Source organism: Benincasa hispida, chromosome 12 (assembly GCF_009727055.1).
Source record: "Benincasa hispida cultivar B227 chromosome 12, ASM972705v1, whole genome shotgun sequence".
Classification (NCBI taxonomy): domain Eukaryota; kingdom Viridiplantae; phylum Streptophyta; class Magnoliopsida; order Cucurbitales; family Cucurbitaceae; genus Benincasa; species Benincasa hispida.
The window spans coordinates 6,684,812-6,696,487 of NC_052360.1; positions in this window are offsets into that span (position 1 = coordinate 6,684,812).

The following is an 11,676-nucleotide window of genomic DNA, read 5'->3' on the forward strand; positions in this document are numbered from 1 at the left end:
CTCATGTTCCAACTTTGAGGGTTATCTCACCTTCTTCAAGCTTTTTCCAAGAACTAGTTTCCTGAAATGAGAAAAAAATATGATTAGTGGCTTCTGAATCTAATATCCAGGTTGAAGTATCATATTCCACTAAACATGTTTCAACGACCAGTAAATCATATTTACCTTGTGCCGTTTTCTCAGCTTTCTTCTCTGCAAGATACTTCAGACAATTTTCTCTTCCAATGTCCGTTTTGGTTACAGTGGAAACATTTTCCTTTATCTGTATCATTCTTTCCCTTCTTTATCTTGGGAGCCTGCCCTTTTCCCTCCTTTTTCATTTAAGCTTTAGAAGGTCCAGCTTTGGCTTTAGAGGACGATCCTCTTAAAAACTTTTTCTTAGTGGTAGCAACATTTGCTTTCACTTCCTTCCCTTTACCTAAAGTAAGAATTTGGAATTGTTGGAGTTGGTTAAGAAGGGTAGTGAGGTTAAATTCTATCTTATTTAAAGACGCATTTATCTCGAAAGGTATAAAACTCTTCGAAAGAGATTGTAAGATAAAGTTAACCTTGTTAGCCTCATCAATGGGTCCGCCATTTACTTCAGCGATATTGAAGTACATCATCATGTTTAGGACATGTTCTCTAACAGAGGTCCCCTCTTTCATCCGCTTTGTGTAAATGTGTTCAATTGCCTCGTGTCTAAGGGACCATGATGGTTGCGCAAACATTTCTCTTAATGAATCTATTATCTCTTTAGCCGTAGCTAAGGATTCATGTTACTTTGCCAAAACATCAGACATGCTGGCAAGAATGTAAACACGAGCCTTTTCATTGACTTTGACCCATCGATCGTATGCTTCCCGAACAGTTCGATTAGCATTTGAGGCTGGAGCTTGAGTACAGTCCTCAGTTAAGATAAATCTTAGATCGCCAACTACCAGTATTGTGTTTATATTTGATTTTCATACCGAATAATTATCGCCGTTTAATTTCTCGGAAGCTAAGAGTTGAATTATTGAGCTATTCATGCTGAAAAAGATAAACAGATTTTTTTTAGAAGAAACTATAATCACAAAGAAACCAATTTAATTTAGCAAAAACTAATAATGTACCCTTCATTATTATATTTTGCAACGATATTTTAAAAGTTTAGAGTAACCTCCACCGAAGGGCAGTCGATTATGCCTCTTTTGAACCAAGACAATCTTGACTAGATGCTAACTCCAGAATAACTCTTTCTTCCTATAGCATTTTAGTTATCACTAATTTGGTCGAGAATATACTAACATCTTATTAATTCTTGTAAATGTAACCTTTCATTTTTAGATTTCATAAACCAGAATCAACATGTTCCCGAAAGTGGAAAGTCAATATGAAAACTGATCTAAGAGAGTCTATCCAGATTTAGAGTTCGCGGTGTTCCGAATCCTATAATACAACCCTCCAAAGGGAAAGGTCACTCTAGGGTAGACATGCAGGCGCATTACAGGAATCTCACGATGCGACCTAATGGAAAAGACCGTGGGATATGTTGTTACATACCCCTCACCCACTTACTATGAACTACTTCCCCTATTCACCTTGATATTGATCCATCAAATACTCTCTGAAGGGATTCTACTCCTAAGCACGACCCAAAGCTCTGCATGGACCTCACGATGTGAACTCTTAAGGACGCTAGAGCTAAAAGTACGCTACTTCTCTTTAGTTGAAGTGTTCTATAACGGTTTAGGGTATAAAAAAATACTTAGAGATATATTTTGGCTAAATTAAACATATCCTAAGTCTAGGTGATAGATCCATGTATAACTCTTATACTTGATTTTAACTTATGATGTCTAGGTGATAAATAAATTTTATTACCTCACATCTCTCACGCATGCTCATTAAAACTAGAGTTATTTGACTTAGACGCCAGTTTGATCTCCAGGTAGGAGGTGTTCCGTAAACCGTCATCTTAAGAACCCCCAACCTTAGACAAGATATCCTCAGGTAAGTAAATAACTCTTTGTTTAACAAGTAATCGACCTATTCTAACTCTTTAGAAAAGCCGATCAAAATTGCACCAATTTAATCCTAAGTGAGCATGCAACTTTCGCCTTTGTTATAGATTTTAAAGTCTAGGTTATTTTATAACAATTATAAAATAAAATTATAACCATTATAACCCTAGAATCATACATCTATAACATACATTTACTTAATGATCATGCTTTAATATCACACTTTATATTAAAAAAAACTTAACATGCATACTATATACATTATAACAATTATAACATATATTAAATGCATGTACATGTTTACCTATGGTGGGATTTTAAATCTATATGGCATACTATATGCACAACAAGATTCAAAATTTAATTAAAACATACATCAACATGCATAATTAATTAAACACTCTAAAATGGGATTCGGTTTTGGCTCTTAAATTAAGCTAACAACTAAATTATTATAATAATAAATTGTGTAGTACAAAAAACGACTCTCGAACCAACTTCAAACACTCGAACCAGCCCAAAAAAACTCCCAAAACCAAGTTGAATCGATCAAAACCAGCTCAACTGGAACGGTCCAGACCGTCTGGACGGCTGGTCAACATTTGCTGGCGTAGTCAACATAAGCGCGGAGTGGGATCGCGGAGCAGACGGCGGCGCGAAACGGCGAACGCACGAGGCAGCTTTGAAGAGAGTCAGACCGGAGGGGGCTAAAGAATCGGGTCGGGTCGCGGAACCGGCCGAATACCTTTCAACGACAGTTGGCGCACGGGCATACTCCGAACTGGGTCAGGTCTGGGAGCTTAATTCCAGGTCGGTGGCCAAATTCGGGTCTGTAAGCAATTTTTCTCCAATTTTGCTGTTTCCTCTTCTCCCGGAATCAAGAAATTACAACCTAATTTCAACTCTAATGACTCCAACAAATTTACAGACCTTTTTTCACATATTAATGCTCATAAACATGTGAGCAAGTACAAATTAATACTACAAAAAAAAACTTAATTTAATTGGCCAAAACCTAAAAATCATTTTAGTTCCAATACTCTAAAAAATTGATACCACACCACATGCAATTGAGTAAAATTAAAACATGCTCTGATACCACATGATGGAAAAGTGGCATGTGTAGCGGAATAAGAATCGATTACTCTAATTGCCCAAATTAAACATGCAACCCTAAATGAATTAATTAGGGTTATTTTGAAACAATACCTTTGAAGCTCCCGAAACTCCTCTATCGCCGCTCGAACACGAACCGGACAACCACTAGAGCTGACGTATTATCCTCTGCACTCAGAATCGGGTTGTGGGACCCGATGGATGAAGAACCCGAGAGAGAGAAAAAGAGATGGAAATAGTAGAGTGAATTTTTAGGTTGGGTTGCAAAATATCCAAAAGTTTTTAATCCAAAATCACAAGCCCATATTTATAGAAAAAGGTCATGCAAAATTGCATGAAATAACTTCATAAAATCTCAACACCTAGAATCCACTATCTAAATGGGCTTAATATCTCCACTATGAGCAAACACCTAGCCCACTATTTTGTTAGTGTAATTATCCAACAAAAGTTTGGATTTTCCACTAACTTTAGTCAAAGGGCAAAATAGTCATTTGATCAAAGTCAAACTTTGACCGAAAAGTCAACATTTTGACTTTTATTATTTTTTCCGTGTTGAATAATTTTGACCTCCCGAGCATGAATCCGCATTCATTTTTTCGAAATTCAAATCACATTTGAATATAAGGTTGGTCAAAGTTTGACTTTTCAAAATTAAAAGTCAACTCTTTGACTTTTTACATCTTTGACCATTTCCATTATTTCCGAGCTTCCGAATATGAACGTATTCATATTCTTGATATTTAAATCACATTTAAATATTAAAGCCGCATCTCTAAACTAAAAAAACTGACCACTAAATCACATATACCTGTCGGTTTCTCTCTCTTCACCTAATTCGAACAATTCAAATTATTCTATCATACTGTTCTAAGTCTATTCCATATGAGCTAGTAGGGGAACCTAATGGACTTATAAATCATGGGCTTCAATAATCCGAGATTAGCTGGCTAAACTCTTTAGATGAAGCTAATCAACATTCGTTAACTCACGGGTCATTCCACTATAGTCTCGTAGTTGCACTCCCCTCACTATAGATATATTTGTGTCCATTTGATATAACCATGATTAGTAAGCTAATCCTTCACAGGTTTTTCATAATCTCGGCTGGGTCAAAAAAGTCGTTTTACCCCCGAGACCACATCTTATTCCTTAAGTTCCACTGATTCTCTAATGAACAATTAGTTTAAGGTCCAACCTATAAACTGAACCTCTCTCGGGCCAAGGAAAGGGTGGGGCCCCTTGTTCAAGACCTGGATTCAGTACTAAAGGAAACAACCTATCTACTATCCCTATAATGGATAGGAGTGAATTCCGTCTTGCACCCTATGTTCCCAGCTATCCACCTGATCTTACCCCTGAAATGGGAGGCTTATTGGGCCAGCGATAATGAGCTGCCCTCACCTATACAGATTTAAGGATAATTCCGAATGAACAGAAGTTCATAGTTAGCTCAGGATTAAGATTAAGTTACCTAGGTCATCAATTTACGAAATAGTCAGTTTTATACATTAAACGACATTTAGAACGTAAAATTGACTATTTCATGGTTCAGTCTTATGTAAACTCTTTACATAGGATGCCCCCATTTTCATGTCTCCACAGGAACGATTTAGGATCACATCGTTTATACTAACTATAAAATGGGTCGCATCTATAGTGTCCCCAGAATAAGGCACCCAATCTTATTCATATACCATAGACCATTTTGGCTATATATATTTGAAATTGATCCATATTTATGTCATTACATTAAGGTTAAACTTAAACTTAATAGCCTCGGAACCTTAGTTTATTAGATCATGAATATAAAATTTAAATTTACTAAAGATTTTCAATAACAGCTTTATTGAACAAGAATATGATATTACAAACTACGAGTTTTAGGACATAAAATCCAACACATTCACAGCTGAATTCAAATTTCAGGAGTATCGAAATTCAAATTTTGGTTAGAGTTGATCCTGGAGTACCTGTGGCCCTACTTCAAGAAGCTATTAAAAGGCAATATGGCTATAATGTCAATTATAGATGGGTGTGGCAAGCCAAGAGAAAAGCATTAATTGTTGTGTTTGGCGATTGGGAAAAATCATATTCAGAGCGTATTAGCTGAGTGCTGTTGTTCATTACAATTCAGGAACAGGAACAAACTAGTTTTTCCTTCCCTCTTATGTGCCAGGTACGACTATTTTTTGGACGAGTTATTTGGTCTTTTGATCTTGCAAGAGAAGGGTTCAACCATTGTAGGCCATTAATTCAGATTGATGAAACTCATCTATACGGAAAGTATAAGGGGAAATTATTGACAGCCTTATCTATTGATGCAAATGGATATATATTTTCCTTTGCTTTTGCTATCGTAGAAGGTGAGAATTTGTCCAGCTGGTCATGGTTTTTGTAGGCATTGCGTGAATATGTTACCTAAAGAAAGGGTTTTTGCTTGATTTCTGACAAACATAAAGGCATTCTTGCTGCAATTAATAATGAAGAAATTGGTTGGAGTGAACCTAGAGTGTACCACCGATATTGTCTTCGCCATGTTGCCAGTAATCAATACAAAATAAAAATCAAAGCAACTAAAAAATTTGGTGTTTAAGGCTAAAAATCAACACCAAAGGCGTAAGTTCATTCAGTGTATGAAAGAATTGAAACAATTGCACCCTGAGTGTCTTGAATTTTTTTCAGACATTGACGTAGAAAAATGGACACAGTCACATGACGGTGGGTACCGCTATGGGTGGATGACCAACAATGCAGCTGAATGCATGAACGACATTTTTAAAGGTGTTAGAATGTTACCGATTACTTCTTTGGTTAGGCTAACATTCTATCGCACAATATTATATTTTGAACGCCGGAGACAAGAAATCAGTAAAGCACTCGATTGTGAGGACATATATACAGAATAGGCCCTAAAGAAACTGAAGAGGTGGGAAAAACGAGCATCGGTACATACGGTGACATCCATTGACAGGGAAAGTCAAACTTTCAAAGTACAAACTGGCATAAGTATGATTTCTCCCTACAAAGGACAGCACACCTAAGTTTTAAGCTTGAAAGAAGGGACATGTTCTTGCAATAAGTGGCAATCATTCAAGATTTCATGCCCTCATGTAATTGCAGTTTGTAATTACATACATATGACATACCTACCACTTATTGATGAATGCTACAAATTGTCCAATTTCAAGCGTTGTTATGAAGGCCGCTTCCATCCAATTCAACACCCAGATTATTGGCAATAATTATCATTTACAAAAGTTCGTCCAAATACGGACTTACTCAGAGAATAAGGTCGTCCAAAAAATACGCGCATTCATAATGAAATGGATTGGAGAGAAGCAAGCCAAAAAATGCGATGTACAATTTGTAAAAGAGAAGGACATAACAGACGCACTTGTCCACACCGTACACTGGGTGCTTCGTCGTCTTCAGGTCATTAGGGTTTTTTTTTTACTTGTATATTTCATGTATTTGTATTCTTTATGTATTTATATTTTTCATGTAATTGTATATTTCATTCTTTATGTGTTTATAATGAATTTATGTAATGAATTTATTTAATAAACTTATTTTATGTAATTGTATTTTCTTATGTACTTTTTATGTATCTTTTATGTTATCGATTCTATTATTTAATATAATTTGAACTTTTTAGGTAATGGAGTCTGGTCTTTCTAATCCTATACAATTGTACCAACAAAACACACGTCGTTCACAGACAGTATGGGATAGTTCTTCCACTATAGTGTTGAGTTGTCGGAGGAGAGAGATGACTACATAACATACTATCCTATTTGATCATCACCGCATTATTCCATATGTTCAGGAAGCAGGTTTTCTTGGGGTTGCACAGATTGGTTTCATCCAGCTTGGTTGGCACCTGATTACTGCTCTAGTTGAGCGCTGGAGGCCAGAGACCCACACATTTCACATGCCCTATGGGGAATGTACGATTACGCTGCAGGATGTTGCCGTACAATTTGGGTTATAAGTGGACGGACAACCACTGGCAGGCTCATTACAGTATGACTAGAAGAACATTTATGAAGAGCTCTTAGACGTTCTACCAGAGGATCTGAAGGGATCAAGATTGAGTATCCCTTGGTTGGCGTCCCAGTTTCCCGAATTATATCCCGATGCCGACGACATCAGCGTACGTAGGTACGCAAGAGCATACATCCTACAGCTTATTGGAGGATTTTTATTTGCCGACAAGTCAAATACTCTGTGCATCTCATGTTCCTCCTATTATTGTATGATTTCGAGCACGCTGGTACATACTCGTGGGGTGGTGCATGTCTTGCATGGTTGTACAGAGAACTTTGTCTAGCTTCCAATGCACAAGCATGGGAAATAGTAGGGCCACTGATACTATTACAAGTATGGGCTTATAATCGATTTCCAATTGTAGCACCACAAGTCCAACTACAGGCCCCAGATCATCGTCCACTTAGTGTCAGGTATTATTTTATTTATATATTTATTTCGTTACCATTTTATGTAAGAATATAAATTAATTGTATTTTTTATAATTTTAGATGGAGTGGTGTATTAGCTGCCTCTGAACAGTCAGCAAATATGTTGCTCGTGTACAGAAAAATATTCGACATGTTGATGCACAATCAGGTAGCATATATATATATATATATGAATATTTAAAACATTTTATAAGTATACTTTTTTTTGTTGTCAGATTATTTGGACGCCATACACACAACAGATTTGGTCATCCTTACCTCATTATTGTCGTGATGGTGAAGACATCTGGTTGACCGTTAGCTATCTTATATGCTTCCATATAGTTACACTCCCAGCACTACACCAGATCGATTTGAGAGGTAAGTATGACCAAGACTAGCGTCGAATCCATGCGGAATATTTATCCTACTGGCATGGAATCGTTGTATACAGGGAGAATTAACAAATGGGCCAGCTGTATTAGACAACTACCTGGTACAAGTTATCACACCTGACAGCGCTTACTATTACTGCATGGTAAGAGATTTAAAATCAGACATTTTTCATATATATGATATGAATATTGTTTAATATTTATTTTTTTATTGTACAGAATAATTTTATCGGCGATGTTCAATAATATTCAGTGCAGAACAACTTACCAGAATTGGGTTCAATGTGTCAGCAAACATTGGTCAACGTAGAAAGTATTATTCAACAAACAAGACGACTCAATGTTGCTGACACCGATCGAAGACGTATTCGTCGACAAGAGCGACAATGGGTTGAACCTAATTTAGAGGGACACGAAGACAACCCCATGAGGAGTAAGGGCCAAGGGGTTGTTTTTAAATCCCACATTGTATCATTTTCAAATTGGAAATCTCAAAAGAACTAATTGTAAATATTCTTTAATATCATGGTATTTTTTTTTAATATGAGTGTAAGATGTTTTCATTGTAGATTAAATATATAATTAAGTTTAATAATGAAAGAATTAAGTTTAATAATTAAGTTTAACAATTAAAAAAACAATTATAAGCAATAATGAAGGAATTAAGTTAAGTTTAACAATTAACTTTAAAAAGAAAAAAAGAAAAAAAATTATAAGCGAATCGTGTACCGGGTACACGAGTTCGCTTAACCGGTCAACCAGTCAACTGACATGATTAAATAGTACTCATGTATCGGGTACACGAGTATGCCACATGGAAATCGTGTACCGGGTACACGAGTATGCCACATGGAAATCGTGTACTGGGTACACGATTCCACTACTCTAATTTTGTCAATACTTTCCCAAAACACCTACTTTTGAAAATACTTCTCCCAACCCTATTTTTGTCATTATTTATTAAAAAAACATTATTTAAAAAAAAATTCCTTAAATTTACGCCTATTACAATTAACTATAGGTCCATAATTTCTTTAGTATTTTCTTTTTCTTTTTTACTACCATTGGTAAAAATTTTGAACTATAGATAATGGTTAAGGCATTCTTATGTTAATTGAGTTAGATTTGCTTTCACACTTTGACAATTCTTTAATGTTAATGTTATAAACAATTTTCCTTGATTTTCTTAGAAAATCAATTATAAAAATTGAAAAAAAAAATTAACATTGAATTTAATATATTAAACATAATATTGTTTAGAAGAACATATTATTGTTACAAAAATTTCATCATATTCTAAATATTATAATTATAAGTGAATAAATGTTCTAAAAGAACAAGTATGTTATCTCCCATTGTCCCACGCAATCTAAAAAGAACTAATATTTTATCTCTAATTGCTTTATGTGTACTATTAGTGAATATTATCTAATGTATATTATGAGTATGGCAGATTTAGTATGGACCTAAGAGAGTTCGAGTTCTCCTTCAACTTTATGCTCTTTATATAATATGTATATATATATACCAAGCATAATATTAAAATCATTAGCTAACTTAGTGGTAAATCTACATTTTAGTCCTTTTTAAATTCAAGTTCAAACCACACTGTTTACATTTATTTTTACTAAATTATATATAGATCTTGTCAACAAAATTTCTAGATCCACCACTACTTATGAGTATATATCCTTATTATTCAAGTAATTCCACATCTTAAATGCCAATAAATCACATTTAGTGGTTTACCATGGTATGTAATTTTGAAGACAGATTTCAAATGTATGTTCAATTTTTCATCTACTTTTGATTTTCTATAATTGGAATTTTCACTTTTTATTTATTTATTTATTATAATTATCATATTTTTTTTCAGTTTTCGTATTTTCCTGGTACCTCATTTTGCTCCTAATCTTACAATACATTCAAATCACTTTTACTCAAGGTGAAAGGTAATCAATCAATGATAGTATAAAAAGTAGATCCCAATTGATTACTTTTATGGTTGTTTACTTGGTTCGTAATGATTTGTGGAGCCCACCTCGAAAACTGTAATCAATTCGTGGAATCTAATTGAGGAATAGAGAGAGTTCAATCTAATTGTAGTTGAAAATTACATGGGACTTGCTATCTTTACCGTAACCATTATCATTATGTTATAGATATTGTTACTATAACAATATATAGATTATAAATCTACCACATTTATAGATACCTCTACCGTTTATCATTACCATCAAGGTCAAGCAGTGACTGTAACAATAAAATGTGATATATTCATAATTATAAGTAAATGCGATAATAACAATCTAATTATATTTATGATTTAGGCCTATTACAATTCATCCATCGATGAAATCTCATTTCGATTACATCAATTTTCATTATAATTTGGTAAACGTGACTTGAATGTAATACACATTCAATACATTACATTATAAAAAGTTGTCCTTTTTCTTCGCGGCGCAATATATTAAAACATAATATAGAATTGGTTAATATGAATATATTTTTAGAAATTCTATAGAAGTTTGGTAGACAAGCATTTATTTCTAAGGATCAACAATAAAACTGAAGATTTGGAAGCACACATAACCTTTATTTAAATTAGTCTTCTTTTTTTTCTTTCTAAGTGCTTCAACTTCAAAAAATAATGAAAACTGTGTTTAGTAACCATTTCATTTTTATTTTATTTTTTTGATAATTGAGTTTATTTTCTTTTAATTTTTTTTCATTATTATTTGTATTTTTCTTAAGTAAAAGAGTTGAATTTTTAATCAAATTTTCTAAATATAAAAACGGCTTTTGAAGGTTATGTTTTTGTTTTCAAAATTTCGCTTAATTTTATAAAAATATTGAGAAAAAGTAAGTATGAAGCAAGAAGTCTGGAGGTAGAAATAGTATTTATAAGTTTAGTTTTAAAAAACGTTTACCAAACGAGACCTAAGAAACCTAATAATATTTATAAGAAACATGAACTACCCTAATTGGTATTGAGATGAGACTCGAGTTATCTTATACATTTATATCCTCGAAGTAATATAAGTCAAAACAATTGTTAGGAACATTTCCAAATCTCTTTTAAACTATATCCAAACATAAGTATGATAAAATGAATTTTTTATCATATGATTCGGATGTACTTTATTTAATTATCCAGAATCGAGAATCAAATTATAATTCATTAATAATAACTATAAACGTAAGATGTAAAAGAAATAACCAACTTTATTGGTTTGTATTATAAATATATTCAATTGGTCATGTGTCACTTACCTATTACTCATGTATTGTTCATGTTTCTCAAGGTTAAACACTAGTAGTGTCCATGTAATTTACCTCCAACCTGCCAAATTACCAATAAATAGTGGCATTTTGTGGGTCTTGGAAGACACCAATTGGACAAAGTCCATAAAAATTGGAAAGTGAAAATTTTAGATAAATTTCTTATTTCAATTTTTGTTAATTTATTTTATTTTATTTTTTTTATTTATAAATTATGTTTAATTTATTTTATTATTATATTATATTTTCTTCATACTCATGTTCTCGTTGTGTGTCGTTGTGTTCTTCAAATTCACAACACGTTATCGACACGAGCTCCTATTGTTTTTTCCACTAAATGTAGGTCCTAAAGGTATGCCATTTTTCCCTCTTCGTTATAATTAATAAATTTAATGTTATTTTACATATTTAATATATATTAAATTTCTAATATAA